We start from the raw sequence: 24698 nt of genomic DNA, 5'->3' as shown, positions 1-24698 counted from the left end.
AACTGCGCTCGGCCACTTTACTCCGGGTGGAAACGCGTTCAACCCATAAAATCTGCAAACAAGGAATGGAATAGAGCAAAGCCTCGCCCAACCAGGGCTTCAGGGTGAGGGTGGAGAAAGAGACAGACAGGCTAACTATGAGGGTCTAAAGTTTTTGACTTCCGGGTGTCTTAGCAACTTTTATGCACCCGGAGACCTAGCCTCTTTCTTGCTCTGTGAGAAGGGAGACGCTTTAAAACGCCTCTGCGAGCTCGCCCGCTAGACTAGCCTGCTCTCTGGGTCCTCCCCACCCCCTTTCAGCTTTCCTGGAAGGCCTCAGAAAATTCTTTTCCAAAATTAGCAACCCCAGGCTGCGACCTGCCCCCCCTCCCTGCTTATTTCGCATATAAATAAGCAACATTCGGCGATCAGCAATTATGAAACTAATAGGAACCCCGACTGTCGTCATTGGGATCAACGGGCCACATTAGGCTCGTTCAAATTAGGCCCTTAAATATTGCTACGTGTCAGTCAGGTTTATGACCTTTGCAAGATCTTTCCACCCTCCCAAGACACACACACACACACATGCCTTTATGCGGTGCTCGGGCAAAGCCAGCTGTTGATAGGTATGTAGAACTCATTTAGAACCAGACTCGCGTTTCCCTTCAGGAATATGATTACAAACCGACCCGGAGAGGCCGCAGCATCCCCGTCGGGGCGGCCGGGAGCCGGTTTAACTGGAAGCAGGAAAATGGGGCAGGCAGCATGGGGCGATGTGAGGAGGGGACAAGGAAGAAAGACGTGGCTTGCTCTTGAATTTTGGGTTGTAATTTGAATTTTTGTCCCCTGGACGGAGTGGAGAGGGGAAACTTTCCAGAAGGCTCCCGTCCCGTCGATGAAACATTGTACGTGTTGTGTGTAGCGGGGAGAATAAGAGAATGTCAGCATTTGAGATTTGCCAGAATTGCACTATATTTTGGGTGTGAGCGACGCCCTCGGGTTTGCTTTTTTTAACAGACGGTGTGTGTGTGTGATTTGTAGTAGCCAAAGTTCCCATTCTCCCGTTTGAGCGTCATCTGCGCCACTTTTGCGCCCGATCCTAATGCTGTGATCAGCGAGGCAGGTTACCCCCATAAGGCACAGGTTTGTCTAAAGCGCCGTAGGTTCTGTTCTTTTCTCCCATCTCCCCACTGCATCGAATTCTTGGGTCGCAGAAAACACAAGTTGTGGGGAAGGTCTCGGAGGTTTTTCATGCTGGAGGTTCTGGGTTCAAATCCTCAGTAGGCCCGGAAAAAGACACCTGCCTGAAACCCTGGGCAGGCGTTGGCAATCAGTGTAGGAAACACTTAGCCAGAGCGGCAGAGTTCTGTGAACTGCAGAGCCCCTAGCCATGCTTACTGGGATGCAGGTCCCACTAAGTTCTGCATTTATTTGCCTTGACCTCAGTTGCGCTTAAACTACAATACCTCTTGAACGCGGTTGGAGTCCCGCTAGGAGGCAGTGGAAAAGTGGAGAGAGGGGTTCCAGTCTTCCTCTGGGCTATGACTTAACTCAGTGAGGGGATCTTGGACCGATCTCTTCCCCTCCTTCTCTCTCTCTTTCCTCTACCCCACCTCGCAGGAGTGTTATGAGGATAAAAAGAGAGAGCGACTCATGGATGCTGCCTTGAACTCCTCAGTATAACATTATATATTACACACATTGTTGCATATGTACTATTATTACATATGTAATATTGCATATTACACACACATATTGGCAGGTGTCCTTATGCAGGTTCTGCTCGCTGTCTGCATTAGGGGGGTATATTTGTGTGTGTGCGGTGATAATATTGCCTACCATACCGGGGTTTTTTAAGGAGCGCTTTGGGGATGTTAGCTGCACCAGTGCCAAGCGTTATTTATTGGATTGGGGGCAATATTATTTTATTCGTTGCTTAGAAACAATTTCCCTATTTAAATTAGTTCTGGGTCGGACTGGGGACTTGCAGTATATAAAAGAAACACAAATTATACCAGCAAGAACAACAGCAGCACCACGAGGGAAATGCAAATTAGCACGAAATGTCGGTGGGTTCAGGATTTCTGTTCAGGACAACATGAGAGGCTGCTGATTCCCCTTTGCAAATGAAAGACATATAAAAAGCCCGTCCTAAATAAGTTGGGCCCAATCTGCCCGAGACGTTCTGCTGCGCAAGTCCTATTTGGAAAAGGGAGAGGAGCTGCCAGTTCACTTCAGTAAAGCTTGCGCAGGAGAACTCCCCGCTGGCTTGTTCGCCTTAGATCGCTCCCAGGGATTCTAGATCCAATTTTATTTCCAGCGATACATTCCAATTTACCACCCACGATTTGCCCCCAGCAGACAAAAATCCAATTTATTTTGTGTAACTAAGAGAGGAATTCCCGTCTCCCAATTCACAAATGCGGGGTGTGTGTGTGTGCGCACCCCAGTGATACCATCTTAAATCCATGGAAAACGCGGGGGGAGACCCTATACCCGAAAATGTTTAACGGACTAAACCATAAATGCAATGTGATATATGTTTAAAAGTCTCTAATGCGCAGCTTACTGAGCAATAACGAAGAATACTGCCTGAAAACGCCAGCCCCCCCCCCCGTGCCCAATAGCTTCATAAATAAAAGGATCATTTTATGCACAATGAAAATTTGCAAGATTTCTGCAGTCTGGCTATTCCTGCTTTGTGTAGTTTTTAGGGAACGATCCAGATTTTTTTCACCACCCCGTCATCGTGCCCTTGGGTCCTAGACACTATATGAAAGCGCACCCCTTCGATTCAGTTAATTGACCTCTCGCCAATACAGCCCCCTGTCCCCGCCGCTCAGTCGAGTCCTACTAATTTTCCGTAAATAAAAGTGCTCACTTTGGCCTCCTCGACCTTATGTTAAGAATCGGAAGGCAGAAACTCCAGTTCAAGGGTTAGGAAGAGAGGGAGCCACGTGTTTCTCCCGCGAGCAAATAAGTATGGGTGCCAAAAACTGTCAGCCTTGACCTGAGAGACGGTCCAGGAGCCTTTCCTCAGAAATGCGTCCTGAGGTCGCAGTACAAGGACTTGGGAACTTGCTTCCAGGTGGATGGAAGAGCATCTCTTTTGCATGCAGAAGGTCCCAAGTTCAAACCCCCGATGGCATCTCCAGGTAGGGCTGGGAGAGGACCCCTATCTGAAACCCCGGAGAGCTGCTGCCAGTCAGAACTAGATGCACCAAAGTTCCGACTCAGTATAAATTTGTTCCTAGAGTGAAATTTGCTTCCTGTGAAAACGCGCGTGGGATTTCGCTTGCACGTTTTCCAAAAGGAAGACAGATTTGTGAGTCTAAGAAATCGCTCAAATTCCCTCCAGACTAAGATAGGACAATGCCCCCCCCCCATTATCACATTTCCAGGACAGGTGTAAGCATATTTATTTATCTGGGCTTCTGGAATTCGATGATGCTGATGGCTGGAACTGAGGTTTAGGCTGCGATCTTCACCCCACTTTACGAGGGGGGTGCCCCACTGAACTTCCGAGTAGACATGTTTAGGATCGCGCTGTTACTAACGGTTGCTGATTTGTATAATGCGTGCACCATTTTACTTTGGTGTGATTGCTGTGCTTCTCTTGCGCTGGGTCTGGAAAGCCGCCCCGTGCTCCAGTCCGGAGGAAAGGCGTCCTATAAAAACTCTGAAACAAACAAACAAACAAACAAACAAAAACAAGGTGCTCAAACCAGCTTTATTCACATAGGGGAATACTTGGATGTTTAGTAACTGTGTGCGCTTGTGCAAGAGAGAGAGAGATGCATTTTGTGTTCCTAAAGCCATAGTTTGGGATGGTGAAGACTCTGGACAACGTGAAAGCTTACTCAGTCATTTTGCTCGCCTGATAGCTCAACCGTCATATCAAAGCAGAACCGCTGAAACTGATTAATTCCAATGCATCAATTCTTGAGCAAGACCAAAATGAAAACTCACCCATAGTCCTAATTTGGATTCCCGTCTACCAGGGCTACTACATTTGCTTTTTGACCATAAGGAAGAACATTTTTACGGATTTCCCACATTAATACAGAAATATTGCTCCAGGCAGCAAATTTTCTCCGCGACTAACCGGGAGCGCGGGGAGCGTGTGTGTGTTTTTGGTGCACAAACAGGACCTCGGTTATGTCTTTGAACCACGACTTGGGGGAGCGCAAAGGCCAAGTCGATGGAAGTGGGGAGGCAGTTCTCGAAGTTTGGACGAGATTTCTGGGAACTCTTTTTGTTTTAAATGTTCGTGGGGGAGCAGCTTTATGACGACGATTATCTGCAAATGCCGACGTTATTAGCTTCTTATTATATAGGCAGATCGAGGCCAGCGTTGTTCCAATATGCAGACTAAAGCTTTTTGCAATTTCTTGTGTATATTATTTGTAAAGTGCGCCGAGGCAGGGGGGCTCTCTTCCTCAGATTTCAGCCCACCAAAAATCTTGGCCTGTCTAGCAAAAGTGTTGGCCATTCCAGGACCGGAGGGGTGGGGTGGGGGAGGGAGGGGAAGAGCAGAAGAGGAGGGGGAGGGGGAAATGGCGATTTCCCTTTTAAGCTGCTGGGTCTGGCTTTCTAGTGATTAAATTTTTCCTGATGTGGGCTGGACTTATGGACAAATGATTGAGAACACTCCTCCGGGCGCCAAGCGAAAGCCGCCAGTGAGGGTCCGGGGTCTTTTATCCTCTAGAATGCTCCAGGGAGAAGATGAAGGGGGGACACAGAAAACCCCTAGCACCCCCCAGCAGCCTCCCCTCCCCTCAGCTTGCTCTGACTTTGCGAGGGGGGGGATTCTCTCCGCCCCCACGCTCTCTCCTCCCCCTCCTCATTTGCCCCGCATTTCCTGCTGAAGTCGTAAACTTTATTTGATTTACCGTGATTCAATGAACCTGCTTAAACTTAACATGTGTTCCGTCTTGTTCCCCCGGCCTATTAAAAACAAACCCTCCCCAAACCACCAGCGACTCGGGGGGACCCCAAACAATCCCTTGTTGAGTGCGCTTTTAATAAGATGGAGAGAGAGGAGGAGGAGAAGAAAAAGCCAAAACAAAAAAACAAAAACAAAAACCCAAACCAACAGCAAATCAATATTGTCGAGAGGACTAGTAACCTGGCTGGCCTGCGGCAGAGATATTAAAAAATAAACAAGCAAGCACTGGAATCAAAGAGTGTTTTGGTGTTTGGCTTGTTAGCTTGCTTGGCTTTGGGTAGCAGCGATTACTCAGTGGGAAATGTTGACAAAACTCTGGCTGGTGGGGAAAAAGAGCCACGGTCGTGCTCCTGAAGTTCCCGCACCTCTCGCTCGCGGACGCTAGGGGCGCCATTACAAGTTCCAGAAGAGAGGAATTGGGCGAGATTTATAGCCGAAATTCATAGCCAGGTTCGAAGGCCCGATCTTGAATATATTCAAAACCTAACTTTTGTATTCCAAGGAATACAGCTTAATATATTCTGTGGTGGTTCCTATGGACAGATGGACTCTTTTAAATTAGTCAGCTCCAGTTGGTAGAGCATGAGACTCTTAATCTCAGGGCTGTGGGTTGGAGAAGATTGCAAAGGGTTGGCGTTGGTGGTTCCTTCCAACGCTACAGTTCTATGAACGTGCACTGAGTCAGCCCATTGGTCCCTGCAGCCCGGTATGGTCTACAGTGGTTTTCCAGAGAGCTTCAGGCAGAGGGGCTGTTCCCAGCCCTACCATTGGGAACTGAACCCAGGACCTTCTGCATGCAAAGCAGATCCTCTACCGCAGAGCTACCGCCCTTCCCCCGTAGAAGGGAGAGAGGTATAAATAATAACATTATGGTTATTATTGTCGCTTTGGGTTGCCTTGGGCAAGATAAAGACTAACAAATTTAATGAATGAAATAATAAAAATATGAGGCGCTCCGTGCACTCATGGTGCAGTAATAATAACTCATTGTAACCGGGTATATTCTCAATCCCAAAATAAGAATAATAATCCGCATGTTGGTCGTGGTGGGGGAAGAGAATCTCATTCTCTTCCCCTCGCTTTCTATGTCACACATACAAATTTGTCCATTTCTTTTTACCCTTTTAGAAAAAGGGAAGTGTCTAGGACACAATCCTATTCAATCCTCACTTGGGATTAAGTCCTATTAAACCGAAAGGGACCTACTTTCGAATACACAAACCTAAAATCGGGTCTCATCTCCGGAATCCCAGGATGGGAACGTGCAATTGAAATCATTGACCGCCGCCCCGTTTTTTTTATTTTGTTTTGCTTGGTTTTTCTTTATTAATTATTTTTCACTGAAAATTCTGGTGATTGACTTCTCACAAATAAATGAATTATGAAATATCCGTAACGATAATAATGGAAATTCTGAGAAATGATGATTGACCTTAAGAGTGCTTTTATTAGAAATTCATATATGCGGCCTTGGCGGGAGAACGTGCCCTAGACGGTTTACAACAATCGAATGGGAAATAAACTTTCTTTCTTTCCTGGAACTTTCGAAGGAAATCTAGTAGAAGCGTCCACCTTGAACCCAGTTCTAAACTAGGGGGCGATCCCTCTGTCCAGCGCAGGGAGATCGAGTATTCATGTGGGCAGTGGACCCGTTTGGGTAACTTTGATTCGGGGTTGGTAGAGAGCTGGCTAGCTAAATCCCTCCGTAGATTTGAAACCAGCCTCTTGGGAAGAATAATCCTATTTTGGAAAACGCTCTCCTCGGATGGGGTGGCGTTTAAGCAGCGGTAGAGGGAGCGATCCAGCGAATTTCAACGCTTTTAAGTCTCAGCTGGTGATTCAAGCGCCTGTTTTAATTCGGTCATTTTAAATCTATGGGATTTTAAAAGATGTAAATCTTGGCTAGATGGGGGAGTAAAGATTCCTGACTGGGTCAAATAAATAGATCAACCTCGAGTCCTTATTTCCGGGCGACTTGACTCGGGGTGCCAGGGATCCCCGAAAACCACCGGGCTTGAGTTCTGGAGTTTCATTTGAGGGAGCGGATAGGCTCTTGTACTTTTGTCTCTTGAAGATTTAAGGGAAAGCGTGCAGGACAGATCCTGCCCGGTGGATCTCCGAGCGCAGCCCCGCGCCTGTTTACTTCCACGAAAATTTGCACAGAATTCCACCCTGTCCCTAATGGTGAGACTGGTTGTTCGTTTTGTTTTTCTGATTCTTTAATCTTCTGATCTGCGAAGATCCCGCCCCCGCCGCGTCCACATTTAAGGGCCGCTCTCGTTTATTAAGACTTCGGGAGCAAAATTGCGGGCACACACATTTTTCTTTATCTTATCTCCAAGCCTCTGTTTACTCTCCTTGCTTTTAACTGCCCAGTGAAGATAAAATAGAAGAATCAATTTAACCGCCTACCCCACGAAGCAGAGGATATTTTTGAAATATCTAAGGGAGAGAAGCGGTCGCCGTCGGCGCAACGTCCCCCCCCCCCCCTTAATAAAGACATAATTTAAAGCTGGAAAAGTCCCTTTTCTACTTTTGAAAGAGATAACCCAAGCGACGTTCGCAAAGAAGGACATTAGCTATGGACTCACTTCTCACCCCGAAATAAGCGACCGTTTGGGAGCGACCCCAAGGACCAGATCTTTGCAATCCACATGCTTGCAATTTTTCGCTCTCTTGTTTATTTATTTCCAGGTATGCTTGAGATTTCAGTGCATATAGGGTATCCTAGCTATGCCTGTTCAGAAAGGACTCTTACTGAATTAAACGGGGCTTTCACCCAGATAATCTGAGTTACGATCGCAGCCTAAATTCACTCAAGAGGGATCAAGCCCTACTTTGTTTAGGATCTTACTGGAAAGAAACTCGGGAGGGTCTTAGCATTAACAACCTTATACGCTTGTATATTTCACTGAAGGTCGAGGCATTTGCTTCTAAATATCAGAGCCGCAAAGCCTTGAAACTGGTTTTAAAGCGAACCGACTAATGGGGTGCTCCTAGAAATCGGACCAGAGATGCGGGGTGGAGTTGGGACAGCAGCAGCAACAACAAAATCTTAAGTACTTGCAAAACTTCAGGCAGCGATCACCATCTTTAAAGGAGACACCGGCCCTTTCTCCTACGTCGGAAAGAAGGCATCTTCCAAAACTTCCACGATGCACGTGCACAATCGACAGATCAGTTGATGGACACAGTTGTATGAGGTTTATTTCACCAGGGGACACACCTCACTTCTAAATCTCTCTTTTGCGGACTGGAAAACTTTTTAGGATCGGGACGCCAGGGGGACAGAATGGCGAGAGCTGTTTTCCACTACTCCATCCTTTGAAGGAGAGAACCTCATTGAATAAAGCGGGACTGACTTCCTAATAAACTTGCACAGGATTTCGCCGCGTAGCTAGCTATAAAACGAACAAAGAAGTTGTCCGCTTTTTTGCTTGTCCACCAGAACTCTTAAGAGAAATCCGTTATAATATTTATGAATTGTTTTCAGTCGCTGTTCACACACGCGCGCGCGCGCACACACACACACACACACACACACACGAGTTTAGCCTATCAGTTCATAACGCCAGATCCCGCTCCACAGCGACGTTCAACACAGGACGCCTGAAGTCTGGACAGTTTAACGGGTGTCCCAAACGCTCTTAGAAAGCGCGTGTGAGGTTGGGGAGGCCACGCATGTTCTCTGTGAAGTTAGATCCGTGGTGGCCCGTTCACACGTGGAAGCCATCACTCGATCTTGCGGTCGTGGCGGGGTGTGTATGTGTGTGGACGTGCCCGTGGGTGAACGAAGCCCTGGATGGCTGAAAGGCAAAGTTATTTCTGGTCTTTCCCTCCCCCCACTCCTCGAATCTATTTCCTCCTAAATATTATCAGTTTCGACGAATATTTCGCCATCCGTGTTGGGGATCTTGTGGTCCTCCGGATGTGGTTGGATTCTGACTCCCATTCTCCCTGATCACTGACCTGGGGCTGATGGACAAGTTAGAGTCCAGCAAACATCTGGAGGGCCAGTTACGCCCACCCCGCTGCTTTAAAGGAGAGAAGCCTCTGTCCCCAGGAGGTTACAGTCTTAAACTCGCCCTAGGAGAAGGCCACAGAGGGGTGGCGAGAAAAAGCGAATCCCACAAGGGAGCATTTCAGTGACATGTGCTCAGGACAGCCGTCTTCTTCCTTTGCCCCAGCAAGAGCCACCCCATCTATTGGTGAAGGGTAGTGGAATGGGCCTAACATCCCGGGGCTCGCTTTAGTTTGTTTACTTATGAGAATTATATTCCGCCTTTCTTCCAAGGAACTGGAGGCGGTATACATACATTTCCTCCTCCCCATCTTATCCTCACAACAGCCCTGTGAAGTAGGGTAGGCTGACAGAAAGTGACTGTGGGCCAAGGTCACCCAAGGAACTTCCTGGCTGTGTGAGGACTAGGACCCCGGTATCTCAGGTCGTGGTCTAGCACTCTAACCACTACACTACACTGCCTCCCTCCCTCTCTCTCTCTTTTGAACGAAATAATCGCGACGGGGGAGCTTTTGCCTCACATCCAGGTACCCTACCTACCCCTCTACCCAATGTCATTACAAGAGGACAGCTCAGTTGGTTAGAGCGTGGTGGTAATAAGGCCAAGGTTGCAGGTTCGATCCCCGTATGGGACAGCTCTATATTTCTACATTGCAGGGGGTTGGGCTAGTCTACATGATCCTCAGGGTGCCTTCCAACTCTACAGTTCTGTGAATGAAACTCTATGAATGAAGAGCGATTGCTTGTTTGAAAGGGAAAGGGAAGGCAAGCCCCGGCCTGCACCGCTTTCTTCAGAGTCCGCGAAGAAGGGGCTTATCTCGGCTTGGGTGGGGGGTTCTACCCCACCACCCTCTCTAGGTGGCGATCGGGCGTTGATTGACGCGATGTTTGGCAATTGCAGATTAGCATGGCCCTTCTGGCGTCAATGAGAGCTCTCTCGCCCATTAAGTAATTGATTAAGGAAGGTGCGCGAAGTGAGGGTGACGTTAGCGTGGGAAATTTGTTTGCTTATTTGTTCGCTCATTCATTTATGCTTTTGCCAACTGAGCTCCATGAGAGACCAGTTGGCGTCCGGTTGTATCTGAAGAAAGAATGCCGATGTGGTGTACTGACCTAGGTGGCGGAGAGCGGGGTTCGAATCCCCACTCAGCCACGAAGCTCACCGGGTGACCTTGGGCCACGGACGCTGCCTCTTAGCCTTGCCTGCATCGCAGGGGTGTGGTGAAGATAAAGTGTGGGGGGAGAAACTTTGTACACCACCTGGAGCCCCTTGGCTTGGAGGAAAGGTTGGGGTATCAATTGCAAGCATAAATAATACAGTGGTACCTCAGGTTACATACGCTTCAGGTTACAGACTCCGCTAACCCAGAAATAATACCTCGGGTTAAGAACTTTGCTTCAGGATGAGAACAGAAATCGTGCTCCGGCGACGCAGCGGCAGCAGGAGGCCCCATTAGCTAAAGTGATGCTTCAGGTTAAGAACAGTTTCAGGTAAAGAAGAGACCTCCAGAACGAATTAAGTACTTAACCCGAGGTACCACTGTAACGATGCAGATTTTCTCGCCGTGTGGGAGGAGAGCAGGTTTTGGAGGCCAAGAAGGGGTAGCGAGGAAGAGCTCGGTGACACTCGAGAAAGTTCATCATCTGACACGGCCATTGGAACGTCCGCTTGCTTTGCTTCTTCCCTTGGGAAAGGGTAGAACTGACCAAAATCCCACATTTTAAGGACACAACTTTTCTCCGGATTGAGTCACTGGAGGTTGTGTGGTCGTGGTCAAAAACCAAACCAAAAACACTCCGTGAAAATGGAAGATTAGTATTCGGCCTAGGTTGAACCCTGAGGTGCTAGCTGTCTACCTACAAGTAGAAGTTGCTTCTCCCCCCGCAAAACCCCCCCTCACCCCTGCAGGGTGGGTTTTGGTTTTTAAAAAACCTCTTTGTTCTGTTTTCCTAGTATGAAAGTATTAGAGTTTGCTCTGTTCTTTAAACAGCAGAACATAGGAAACTGGCTTGAGCGGACTCAGACCTTTGCTCCATCTTCACGGACAGGCAGAGGTTCTTCGAAGGATTGAACCTTCAGCATGCCAAGCGGACGCCCTAGTTAACTAGCTACCTCTCTTCACCCTTGGCTCATCTAGTTCACTATCATTGGCCCTGACCGGCAGCGGCTCTGCAGGGCTTTCAAGAGATATTCCCTCCCTCGTCTAGACATGGCGGGGATCGAACCAACGACCTTCTAGATGCTCTGCCACTACGGCCCATGGGGAACTTTGCAGGGGCTGTGCAACACTGGAGACCTGCAGAGCGAGGGAGCTTCTTTTCAGTTCGTCCTAGACGAGCGCCGCAGAGGAGGTGGGGAAGAGACAACAGAAAATAGCAATCGTCCTTTTGCCTTTATGCCTGGGGGAGAGGGCGCTCAGCAACTTCTTCAAGAGAACTAAGTTGTTTCTACTCCGCCTAAATACAATATGCTCTTTCTAAACGCAGGCGCTATTAAGGCCGCGCTGTTTGCCTTTCAATTTCGTGCAACCCTGAGGTGGAGGGGGAGATTAATGGACTGCAAGAGAAAGGGGGTGTGTGGATATTAAATGGGGTTTTCATCTAAGAAAAATAAAAAAGCACCTGAACTAGCTGTTTAAAAATAAATAACCTTTTTTTTAAAAAAAATGTGTCCACCTGTTTGTGACTTTAGAAATTAGAGGCCGGGTACACCTACCGCCCGGTTCTTGAGTCCCACAGCAATCCAGTTCAAAACCAGTGGGGTGGGGTATTTTTTGGGGGGTGTTAGGGTTAGAGGTGAGGGAGGTGAGGAGAATAAATTCTCATTTCCTTCAAAGCAGCGTCTGACGTCAAACAGTTTCGGTGTTTATTTATTTGTGTGGTGTGTTTGGCGGGTGGGGGGTGGGGAATAAAATAGCGACTGCAGTCAAACCCCAGTCCCCAGTTTTTAATGTGAACCCAGGGCCGACCTACCAACAGCACCGACTCCTGGGGAAAGCGATGGCCCCGACGCAGCTAAAATCAGGCCTGTGTCTAAGTCATTTCATTGGGAAGTAAAAGCCCCTTCAATAACGGAGCTTTCGACTCGAAGAGACCCTTTGGGATCAGGCCGGACGTCCCATCGATATCAATGGAACAAGATGACTTAGTCCGGCCCCGTTGGCTTCACCAGAACGGCGGAGGGTTACCCTGAAGAGTCTTACTTTGCGCGGATATCTCAGGGCAGTTGGGTGAGTTTTGCTCCATGTTGAGTGAGTGTTGGGTCTCGCTTCTAAGCGGGCCTGCTTTCAGCTGGATCGGGTCCACCACTCGCCTGCTGAAACTCCTTCGGGTTCTCAGATGTCGCCTCCGGCTTGCATAGCATATACAGAAAACTTCACGGCGATACGGGGATAAATATAAATCGAAATGCAGAACGAAAGAGAAGGGCTCCCCCCTTTGATTCCGTGACCAAGAAGTAAATCCCGCTGGTTTGAATGGAACTGATTTCCAACCAAGACGGCAACGCCCTTTTCATCTGAAAGCAAAGCCCCATTGAACTAACTGGGTGCTACTTAACTCAAGCTGCAGGAACGCTATTAGGTGCAGTCCGCAATAGTTTCTGAGCAGTGTTAAAAGTCTCATTCAGCTCAGGGAATCCTAGAAGGGCAAATATTATTATTACATTCTTAATAATAAATATGGTTAGTCCATAATAATTAATTGAGAATATTAATATTCTTTCTGAGCTTTGGGGGCATATTGCAATCCATGATAATTATTTCCCCTTAAATTTCGAGTACATTATTTTCCTGTGTGTGATGTGTGTATGTATTAAGCGTTTTTGTAAATGCTGCCCATTGAGAATTAGCGCTTCTGCAGACTTTTTTTGTGGGTTCCAGGCAGAGTAAGAGGAAGTGAACCGCTGAGAGGTATTTTCTCTCTCCCCGCCGCCATATATTCACTTTCCTTTTAACAGCTTTGTACTTTTAACAAATGCAGATTTATTCACCCCCCCCCCCAAAGAGAGATAAACCTGTGTTACCAACTGAGTTTTCTCTAGCTGTTCGGTAGAATTAATGAAGCCTTCGCCGCTTTCCTATTTACTATAGTACGATGTGATGAGGGTTTCTCAGTCTGGGCAGGTACCTGAATCTGCAGGAAGGGGTGGAGAACAATAAGGCCACATTTGTCAGCTGCGGTGAAAATTAATGGAACTGTTCGCAGCAATGAGGATTCTGGATCCAAGCCTCCTGTACAGTAAAAGAAGATTCATTGCCAAAACATAAGGTGTTTTCTTTTTTTCCCCTTTAAAAAAAAATTTGGAAGATTCTGAAACTTTCAGGTTCAGCGACAAAGCTCTAGGATGCAAAGTGAAGGAAGAAAACCGGCAATATACTGAGGGCACACTGACTAGGGAACAATCCCCAGTGGGCCTGACTTTTGAGAAATAACTACTAGGGTTCTGCGGTTAAATGGCCCCATTTTAACAGATGTGGCTCTCTTCCTCTTGATGTCACTCCCCCCCCCCCATTTTTATGTAGTCAAAACTGTATGGGTGGGATCCTCAACCCAGTTGCACAGATACGGTTCTCATGGCAATTTCTCAGATGTTCAGTTCCGCCGATTTCGTTCCCCAGCAATCAGGCCACTGGGCAGGCGGAGAGAGGGGTCAGCAAGCCTGATGCTGGAGTCGTCATGCGGACTGCACCGAAGAACTGAGGTCGGGCTGCGCTGCCCTTTTGCCCATTCATCCATCGAAATAGGAAGGAATCCATCCAAGTCGCCTGGTGTCAAGGATCGGGAGCAATCCTGCAACCCCTTAAGAGCCAGCTCGCCTGGCGAAGGACTCCCCCCTCCACGAGAGCAATTCCAGCTGTCGAATCTGTCGCCTTGTGCCCCCCCCACACCTCGGAAGAAGTAAGCCCAACCGATTTCGAGGAGAGAGGATATGCTTCGGATTGCAACTTTGCAAGATCGTCAACTGCTGCAGCGGCGGAGAGCAGAGGAAAATTAGAGGGGGCGGGGGGCACTGAAAGAAACCAGAAAATTACTAGGAAGAGGAAACGAACCATCTGCTTGTTCCTCCTTCGGTGTTTCCTGGGACAGCGGCTTCTGCCACAGAATTTGTCCTCTGGTGAGGCAAGGGGGAGAAATTCTGCATGCTTTCCTCGCGATTTATGTTATTATCAATACCTTCAGTTCTTTAGTTTTAAGGCTAACCTCTGCCCTGTGGGTAACTTCTTTTTTTAAAAGCAGTGTTTTGTTTTAACATTGCTGTAAACTGATTCGGGCTGTCTATTTTTGTCTCCCCCACAACCCCCCCCACAACCCCAGTATATATTTATCTGAAATAATTAAATAACCTGCACTCCAAATGAAAACTCATTTATCAGGACAAAAGTTCACCTTTTAAATACAGTTTTATTTCTCTTTCACACACACGCGCGCCACCGTAAAAGCATTTCTTAAATGTAATTCCCCGCTCCCTTCGCCCCAAATAGATATCGATTGGGGGGAAGCAATACAGACGTACAATCACTGCAGGAAGCTATGTTGGTCCATTGTGTGGGAGAGAAGCCCGAACTTACAGCGTAATAAATTACACACATTTTTGCAGAAGTTAATTCTGTTGTGTCCTATAGGGCTTTCTGCCAGGTGTGTGCTTAGGTTTAAATTTTTTTAAAAGATAATTATTGCCTTGATTAGGAACAACCAGTCGCAAGGTAATGAGAAGTCCAAGGTGTTTTTTTTGTTTGTTTTTTTACTAAATCCCTTCGGGCTGTGCGCATCCTATAGTTTATGTACCGCTGAACTCAAAGGGACTTCTGAGCCAGTATGTTTAGGATCGAGCTGAGTGCTTATTGAGCTGTTTAGCTAGGAGACCAGTCATCCACATATATTATCTAGTGTAGGTTTGCTTTAAATGCTTTCGAGGGTTGCAATAAGAAATTCCCTTGTTTCGGGAGAATTCCTCAGAAGCAAGCCTCACAGAGCTCATCGAGGCTTAGTTCTGTTTGTGTCCCGGCCACAGTTCTACGGATATTTGCCTGGGCAAATATGGCAATTTAATCAAAACTCACTTATATTAGATTTCTATTAAAGCACCCCTCGGCGTGATATTCTGCCTACTTTACCAAATGGACGCAGAGGACCCTCTCGGTTCAGTGCTTTGCAACATGGAAAGCAGTAAAACATTTTCTTTATTTTCAACCATAAGAAACTGGGGCGGTTCTCTTTGGAATCAGGAGGGCGAAACGTTGGACACGATCTAGGTCCATTAAAAGGAGCAAAGAAACACACAAACACAAACAAATCGTCAGCCTAGAATATAAAGGTTGGCCTATCAAATATGCAAGAGGAGGGGACCGGTCCCTAATTACTGGGATGACTTTGTTCTGAGAGTTACCCAGGCCTTCAATTTTTAAAGGGCCCGCAGGAATATTTCTTTTTTAAAACACCCACCCACCCCACATCTTTATGAGTCAATTATCAACGGGATGGAATAGGAAGACAAGCATCCTTTGAAGCGAGGACACGCAGAGAGGAAACGGATTGCTCTCAGTCGCTCCTTGCGGCCGTTTCGTTTCGGGGGGTGGGTTGGTCTTCACCTGATGCCCATCTGCAACTCTGAGGTGCTTCACTCCCTCCGCCTGCCGCTTCCCCCCAACTCCCCACCCCTAGCAGACTGGTACTCAAGCCCCTCTGATGGGCCTTGTCTCAAATCCTCAGCCGGAAGCCTCTGACTGAATCCAGCCGGCCAACAGAGGACATCAGCACCTCAAAGCCGGTCTGGAAATGGGGATCCCTCAAGGGTCCGACTTGGGGTCCGGGACTAAGGAAGGGACTTCTTCCCACCCTACCCCGCTCTTACCTCCTAGCTAGATCCTGAAGCGGAATCTTCCAGTCTTCCCGGTGGACCTGGGTTCATCTCGTATTTTATTTTAGTCCCCAGCAACCATTTCTTGCCTCTCCCCAGCGCCCCCGCCCCCAGTCTCAATTCCTGCTGGGGAAGGCATCGCATTTCTAGCAAGCTGTGCTGGCAAAGGGCGAACGATTGCCAAGGCCAGCTTGCGAAATATCTGGAAGAGAGGGGTTACAAAAATGTAGATGATAAAAAAAGCAAAACGAAACAAAAATATTCCCCAGTCTCCATTGACAGTAAATTTGGGGACTGGGTACCAGGAAAGAAAGGAGGCTATAAGGTCAGTATTCTTGCTCCCCACCCCCGGAGAGATCAGAGTGCCTGCGATGTCAGATCTACCCAAATCGCTCTGTGTGTGTGTGTGTGTGTGTGTGTGTGTGTGTGTGAGAGAGAGAGAGAGAGAGAGAGAGAGATGGGCTCCTGAGATCGGATCTGCCCATATCGCCTTTGCAAGATGCAGCTCTTTACGCTCCCTGCAATATATAAAAACAGGACAAGCCATGCAGACACACATGCGGTTTAATTCCACCACAAGTGCGGTCTAGCTATACGGCCAGTTGGCCCTCCATCTAGTCCACGAGAATCTGGGTTTTCAGACCTCCATATCTCCCCCCACCTTTTCTGCCCGCTTAGCACGCCCCCTCCTCCTTCGAAAAGGGCTACATTCCTCCCAATTGCAACTAGCACCCCCCCCCCAGGAAAAAAAATTCCAGAAGACGAAGAAGAAGAAGAGGGGGAAACTGACTGATGGGGATTTAAAGCAGAAGAACACAAATTAACCTTCCATTACTGCTGCGCTCAAGCATGACAAAGGGGCCGGTTGCGTGCGCGGTGACGTCTCCGTGTCCTATAGGTGCAGGCGCTGGTGAGATAGGAGCGATCGCCTCGAACCCGCTTTATTTTATTGGAGTATGGCTGGTAATAAACAGTAATATTTAATTTGTCAGAGGCCACAAATCGCTCGCGAGGCTGGGCAAGCCTGTCTCTCGCCTTGACAAGATCCTGGAAGGGCGCTACCTCCGCAGGAGATTCCCCACGAATCTTTTTGGTCTTGTTTGAACCTGGAGCAGCAGGGAGAGAAATCGTCGTGGTCGTCTGCGGCGTCTTCAGCGCTGCTTCGGAGCCCTTGCATAGCTGGTTTGGGTTTCATAAGGTGAGAGTTGGTCCTTTTAGCAGAGTTTGGGGGGATCGGTCTCTTCTATGCAGCAATGGTGAATTTTGGTGTGCGTGTGTGTGTGTGTGAGTGTGTGTGTGTGTGTGAGAGAGAGAGAGAGAGAGAGAGAGAGAGAATGTCGGATTGTTACTATTTTCAGAATGTCCCGTGGTTGATGATGGGACTGACCCGTGCCAAATGAACGGTCCGAATCCGGTCCGAATTGTGACGCCTTGGATTCCCATGGATTGCAGTGGGGGCGAGATTTAAGCACGTGGTTTTTCCTCCCTGTCGGTATAGATGCCCCGAAATATCCTTCTCAGCGCCTCGATCGTGCCTATCGATTTTAAATATATACATATATAGATATTGTTTATTGATTTTAAAGATGGTCGTGCTTATAGATGTGTTGCATAGAGTCTAGTTTTGAGAAAGGAGCTCATAGCTGGAGTCTCTGGAAGCAGCCTTTGGACTTGAATTAGGTTTCAGCCGGGCCGAACAGAGCTCAGGAAGGCAGGCCGTGTGCCTACGCGTTTCAACTCGTGGTATTTTACTGAGTGTGCGTGCGTGTGCTCCTCTATACCCATAATACACGTTCTCTGTTTGGGCTGTGATTTGGGTTGTCCTTGTTGAACAACAGCTGCTGGCCTCTGTTCTTTGTGGAACTTCGTGCACACAATCGCCCGTGGTTTGTTATTTTTCCAGCTGCGGGGCTATCTGCAAGATTTGTAGGGTTTGGTGAAAGTTTGGAAGATATAAACAAATCTCAGAAAGAGCCTCCTCTTTCAAAACTGAAGGAGGTTTGAAACACAGGCGCGCATACAAACGCACACCCGCACACCGACATAATAAAAATCCAAGGCATTTTGTATATTGAAAATGTGCTGTGGAAACAATGCAGTAATCGGTAATATCTCTCTCTCTATCTATCTATATCTATCTATCTATCATCTATCTATCTATCATCTATCTATCTATCATCTATTCATATATCTCTCCGGATATTTTTCATGAACAGAGAGGAAAGAAAGTTGGAGGCTGATTTAGTTTCTGCATCAAGCTCTAACTCGATAGGCGAAAATGCATTCCTCCAGAGTAATTCTGCAGCGAGCGGAGAAATAAAATCCCACTGATTTTCACCCGGATGTAATTAAAATATAGTCTACATAGAATCCATGGAATTTATCCCGGAGGAAACGTTGCCTGGGGTTGGGCCAAATGTTCGGGCGGTTTTTAAAATGTGCGATACATATACCAGTTTAGGATTCTCTTTCTATGTTGTTGTTGCTGTTCTTGTGTGTTATACAAACCAACACAATATTAAGGTGGAGTTGTGGATTGTATACACACACATACAATAAATATACAATCATTTTTGTATACATATATACGCAAAACGTGAGTATTAAAAGCACAAACTCTATTATCAAGGGTACTAGTCTATAACGATACCAATCTATAATGCATGATACACGAACGTATACGCACACTTTGCAACATAATGAATGTTAATCCATGTGGTTCACGTATAACATATTAGAAGGTGAGCTGAGAAACGCATGGCAAAGTCTCTGTTTATGTGCCCGCAGAATAAAAACAAGAAGTGTGTATATTACATGCCTTACTCTCATGCTCAGGGTTTTTATTTTGCAAGGCGTTATGTGGGTGCAGTATCCTGCAGTCCACGTTGCTTTTCCAAGGGATTACGAATGGGAAAGATTTGCAATCGGGTGCTAGCAAACTCCACAGAATTCCTCGCCCCTCGAGGCTTGACTGATCTCCACTTTCAGGCCCCCCCCAGCCCCCGCTTTTACCTCCAGCTCGAAAAGCGATCCAAGCAGATCGCGCCTTATTGGACGAGATGAACTTCCCAGCGCGAATGTTGGGGGATCAGTGTTTGAATTGCAACGAGGCTTACAGCGCAATCCTATGCCTGCCTCCTCAGAAGTAAACCCCACTGACTCCAACGGGCCTTTCGCTCGCCTTGCCTAATCGTGCAACCCTGTAATGTTTACTCGGCAGGAAGCTCCACTTTGTTCCATGAAGTTGACTTCTTCCTAGGTGCGTGGCAACCTAATCCCCAATTTATCGGGGGAGAGAAAGTCCAGCGGTCTGCAAATGGGGCACTCTTTGAGTTGGAGAGGCGCTGAAGCTCTCGGTATCCTCCAAATTCCATTTCAGAGAACGACATGGAATCATGCAAGAAAGCGGAGGCAGAGCTCAAAGAGTGCTAAATAATGATCCTTTATACCAAACTCTTTTAAAAAAAATAGTAATAAAAAATGACCACACGTGGCTATTATCAACCTGGTACTCTTCAGATTCCAGAAAGAGTCAGGGAGGCTGTTTATTCTCGCTTTGACCTATTCAACTTTACCCTCAAAAATAATACATTTGAAAGAAAAAGAAAAGAAAGTTAAGATACAGAGAAGAGAAAGACAGATTACAAAAAACCGCATCCTCAGCTCTCTTGACGTGTTGATTATTTTTAGTAAAGCCGGTTCTTGGAGCTTGTATATGTATATAGTCTCTCTCTGTGTGTGTCGTGTGTGTGTGTGTGTGTGTCCTATACATTCTTTATTTCTTTAGAAAAAGAGGGTGAGATTATTCGTAGGGAGGTGAAGGTCCTTAAAAAAAATAAACCTATGCAGTAAAAATAATCATTGTTAGTAACAAGGAGGTGACAATCAGATCAGATGTATTTATTTACACGGTGGTAGGACCCATCGCAAAATACATATGGAGGAGCAGATCCTCAAATAACCTGGGAGATCGCTCATACAGTACAACATGACAGTGGTCTTATTTCTCTCCCTATAAGAACAACCCGAAAACTACCGTCGTGTGATTTGGTTTACAAAGACAGCACCGCTTCCCTTTGAACAGATGCGTTTTTGTTTTTGTTTTAAGAAATGATTTCCTTAGATATAATGCAGGAGAGAAGTCAGGCTGGTTTGGAGACTGGAAGCCGAAGGGGAATGGTTTGTATTAGGTGTGGGTTTTTGTTTCTTTTTTTAAAAAAAGCCAACGGCTTTTCTTTTCTTTTCAAGGGGGAGGAAAGAGAGAAAGGGGATTTCTGAAGCTTTGAATTTTTCTTTCTGCTTAAGAAAGATGGATAGAAAGGAGGGAGGGGAGAGGAAGGAGGGGGGAGGAGGCAAAGTGGGGAGGGAATCCAGAGAGATCCCTCCGACTGTCTTTGTGAGATTTTTTTTTCCTGTGGCCTGGGAGGGAAAATCAGGCTGGGAAAAAAGGAGAGGAAGAAGGGAGAGGGTAGGATAGGATAGGAGAAGGGGGGGGGGAGAGCGAGAGAGCGCCAGCCTTCCGTTGCACCAGCGCAGCTGGTTGGCCAGAGCGAGCTGGGCGCTCGCTCGAGACGCTGCGCTCCCTTCGCCTCAACGCACTTGGTTGGAGACGCGCAGGGCTCCGTCTTCCTCAGCCGAGCTCGCTCTTCCGCGGCCTTAAAGAAGCGAACCTGCTCTTTAGGGGCTTCCTCCGCCATCGCTCCTACCCCGAACTTTTCCCTCGCAGCTCTCTTTCCGGGAATCTGTAAGCGTCCAGGGAGAGGACGCGGTTCTCGGCTGCGTGGAGAAGGCGAGGACCCTTCTCATTCCTGAAGGCATCGCCTGGAGGGACTCGCTCCTCTGCGCGCTACCAGCAGTTGTGTCCGGGAGACAGAGAAGGGACTGGACGGGTTTTCTTTCTTTGAGGGGAGGGGGAGAAGTAGGGGAAGGGGCCTTTCCTCCCCCCCTCGTCCTCTCTCGCCCTTCACATCATTTCATTGATGCTGTCTTGAGGAAAGGCTCGGTTTTTATTGCATTTGGAGCGGCGAGAATACAGCAAGGAGATGGCAGTGGTGGCGGCGGCGGCGGCGGCAATGCTGCGTCCAGGCTGAGGGCTTTGTGAGTGAGATGCGGTGACTGCCCGGATCCGGGCAAAGCTAGAAGGTAACGAGGGCTGTTCTCGCGCTCCGAATGCACGATCGTGGGGGGTGGGGGCGCCCGAGGCTCAGAGAGGAGATTCGGACCTCTCGGTGTGTGGGTGACATACACACACGCACACACTGAGAGAGAGAGGGAGGGAGGGAGAGAGAAGCGAGCCAGAAAACAAGGCCCCAGCAAGACAGCTAGGAGATGGTGTTTTGCTTTGAGGGGGAGAGATCTTCCAGTTAGTCCCTCGATCTTGCAGAGGGGATGGCGATCCAGTTTACAGGCACCTTGGTGTGTGTGTGTGTGTGTGTGTGTGTGTGTGTGTGTGTGTGTGTGTGTGTAGCGGTGCACCCCCACTCCTTTCCATTTCATTCCTTCCCCGAAGCGCCTGGCCGAGCAGTTGCGGTTCCCTGCTCGGCTCGAGCTGGCTGGCTGCATTTTTCATCCAGCCGCGGCCTGGTTCTGTCAAGGCGGATTGCCTCTCTGCAACTCTCGGAGGGAGAAGCAAGAGGGTCTCATTCATATATCCCCCCCCCTCGAGTCTCCGAGTCTCTCTCTACCCGCCCGCCCGCCCCCCCGCACCGCCAGCCTCCTTGGCCCAACTCTTCCACGAGAAAACCTTCTGTGCCGATTCCGAGAGCGATTTAAGGTTAGGAGAGGCGTTCCTCGGGCGCTTGTTTTGTTCACACACGCCTGATACTTTGCCACGTTCGTCTCTCCCAATGCCCGGAGCTGGAGGGGGGATTTTTGGGGAAATTACAGAAAATGAACAGGCAGTGATCTTGAGTCATTTGGCACCCTCCTCTCTGAGTCTAGAAATCTCTGAGGACCCTTCCTCTAATCTAGCCTCAGGCCAGCAGTTCAGTGAATTCAGCCCGATCACCACCTTGCTTTCTACCTCTGAATCACTTGCCTCTCGCTAACCCCACTTGGAACTCTAGCGTTTCCGAGGTGAGGTAGAGCAGCGCCTCTGTATGTCTATAGCTGGGGCGCGAGCACATCCCTTGTAATGATTCATACAGTCCCATTTTACCGTTGCTTATTCGGAAATAAACCCCATAGACTTCCATGACTTTAACTGCCAAAACAGCCTTCCTAGGTTCAGCGGTTTTAAACTGGATGGTGTTGTTGTTTTTCCTATAAATCCCCCGCTAATTTAAAGCTATTTTCACACTGAGAGTAAATTCTCTTTTAAAGAAATTTTCTTAAATGCCGATGAAAGGAGCTGATATATTAATTTTTTTTATTAATTAAAAACAAACACAAAACGCTCGGTCTGGTTTCTTTACAATTCGCGGGCTTTGTTTTGTTAAAGATGTAGGCGCGGGGAAACAGGGCAGCTGGATTATTTTAAATATCCAGTATATGCTGTAGTAATCTGGAAACTAGATTCAACATATTATATTTTTTCCTTTATTTCTTTAAAACTAGAATGCTCTGTTCCCTGGAGTTGTACTAGCATCCCAACTTGAACAAACAGGAAATATTTCCCGTACATTTCAATTATTTTTCTTCTTCAAGCGGCTGTATTTTTAAAAGGCAGCTGCAAACCCTTTTGATTTCGGTGGACATTTCTTAGAAAATGTACTAAAGATTTAACTGAGGAGGGAAAAGCAGCAATGAAAAGTTAGGGGCCTATAGGTTCTAGTCACTGATTCATTAGAAGACAAGTCGCTTTGTGTTTCAGTTAGGTTTACTTCTAAGTAAGTAAGTGGGATCTGGACTGCAATTCTAGATACATGCTTAGCTGGGAGTAAGTTCTATTGAATTTAGTGGGGCTTGCTTTGGAGTAGAGATTTTTGTAGAGGCTAACTTGCACCGAGTCTTCCATTTCATTCCCGGTTACCTGGAAGCAAGCACCAAGGAAATATATTCCAAGTAAAATACATATATTAGGGTATTGGTATGAGAAATTGATTTTTGATTTGCTGGAATTTCCTTCCTTCGTTATTTCATACTGATCTTTAGGAGATGGCCTTTTTTTAAAAAAACAAAAAACAAAAACACGAACAAAGACCAAAGCCGGAGGTGCATTTAATAAACGAGAACATTATTATAGCATTATATAATTTTAACATTATTAAAATTATATAATTTCCCCTAAAAGTAAAGACAAGGCCTTGTCGTCGTCGTCAGCATCAAGTAATGGCCATTTTCTACGTGGTTTGCTATAGAGCAAATTGTACAGCTTCAAATTTTCTCATTTTACCAGAGGAAATCTCTCTACCCCACCCCCTTTTCTTTGGGGGCAAAAAAGAAATTCCACATTATTCAGTTCACATGGGTCCAGTCGTTGGCTCTTTTAAACCTGCGAAGTATGTAGTGTTTTCATGAGGGATCTCTCCCGCTCCCGCAATATACCAGCATATTCAGTTGTAGATACATACTGTTTTGTTTGGGCGCAGAAATGAAAAATCATGGGGGGGGGGGGCATGGATCGGTAATTGGCCTCTGCTGGAAAAGTGCTTCACACTTTGGCGGTGCTGGTGGGAGGGGTGTGTGTGGTATTTTATCAAGGAAATCTTGCCTGGGCCTTTTCGACATGAAATATTTCTGGGCCTTTTCTATATGAAATTGACAAACGCCTTCCAACGGAAGTCCATTGCTACGCTTCCTCCGGGACTCGACGTCTAAGGTCAATACCACTTTCTCTGTTGACCTCGCTGTCTCTGTGTGTACATAGAAGTGTGCGCACGAATCTTTCTCTTTGTTTTACGCACGGGTATATATACATATGCTTGTTTTATGAGTACATGCAGAATATACATGTGTACACACGGAAGATGCATATGCGTGCATATCCATGCTTGCACGTGTACATGTGTAATATTTTGGTTACTATAGAATCTGTGTGTGTACCCAGATGTATGTATATGTATGCCTCTCTGTGTGCATATATTTGTGTACATATAGAATATGTGTACGTGTCAGTACACTCATGCTTGCGTGTGTGCATGTATATTTTGTGTACGTAAAGAATATGTATTTGTGTGCTAATCAACACACGTGCACACATTGTGCTTCTGCACATATGACACATGTGTGAAAAGGAGGTTAGCAGACGCACTGACCCAACAAAACAAGTAGCGCAAGAATGTGTTTCAGTCTTGGACATCCTTACATGCCTTAGGCCCCACAGATTTCTCGGGTCTAGCAGCCCAAGCAGCCTGAACATGTGCAAATTTATTCAAAAATAAATCACATTCACTGGAAGGGGTCTCACTCCCCAGTAAGTATCCATGGGGTTATTGCAACCACGGAGACCGCTGTAAGAAAGCTTCATTGATCCAATATGCACACCCAATATACACAAGGGCTTGTACATATAGGTACAGAATGCGATTGCGGTTGTGATGATTCACAGCTCCATTAGCGTGTACAACGTGGTTCCCGGCACCTCACAGCTACGGGGAACAACGTTGAACTTACCCTTTTCTTGAATATTCTGGAACTTATTTAAAAAACGAAAAACTGAGTCAAGAATTTGTAAGAACCTAGTTAAATATGATATTGCAAGTTCACTTTATTTCAGGTAGTTTGTAAGTTTTCACGGCACTTTGTAAGTAATTGTCTCTTTCTCACATATTTGATAAATGGTGCAAAATTATTTCTGAACATTAACGGCACAGGTTGCATTTTCCTACCATTAGCGAATGTGGCATTTTACCTCGTATCATATAAGTTTTAAAAGTGTTTGTGTGTTGGGATGGCCTATGCACGGGAGATTTATGCACAGCACAGACACATTTCTGTATATCTGTAAG

The 24698-nt window shown here is 47.0% G+C and overlaps 1 protein-coding gene across 3 annotated transcripts in view; it reads left to right on the top strand.

Moving 5' to 3' along the window:
• TBX5 (T-box transcription factor 5) overlaps nt 1–24698 on the top strand; it is a 93947-nt gene that overhangs the window by 28697 nt on the left and 40552 nt on the right. Inside the window, exon 1 of one of the 3 annotated variants that reach the window (XM_083590298.1) lies at nt 16834–17008. The exons of 1 other annotated variant lie outside the window; for it this stretch is intronic. The gene's annotated coding sequence lies outside the window, so the exon portion shown is untranslated. Of the gene's footprint in view, nt 1–16833; nt 17009–20346; nt 20953–24698 lie in introns of those variants that run through there. One more of the 3 variants, XM_083590296.1, reaches the window with a different exon arrangement.

Source organism: Podarcis filfolensis (genome assembly GCF_964270895.1).
Source record: "Podarcis filfolensis genome assembly, chromosome: 16".
In the NCBI taxonomy this organism is placed as follows: Eukaryota; Metazoa; Chordata; class Lepidosauria; order Squamata; family Lacertidae; genus Podarcis; species Podarcis filfolensis.
Note: the sequence above shows the minus strand (reverse complement) of the source record. Positions and strands in the feature narration are given on the sequence as shown.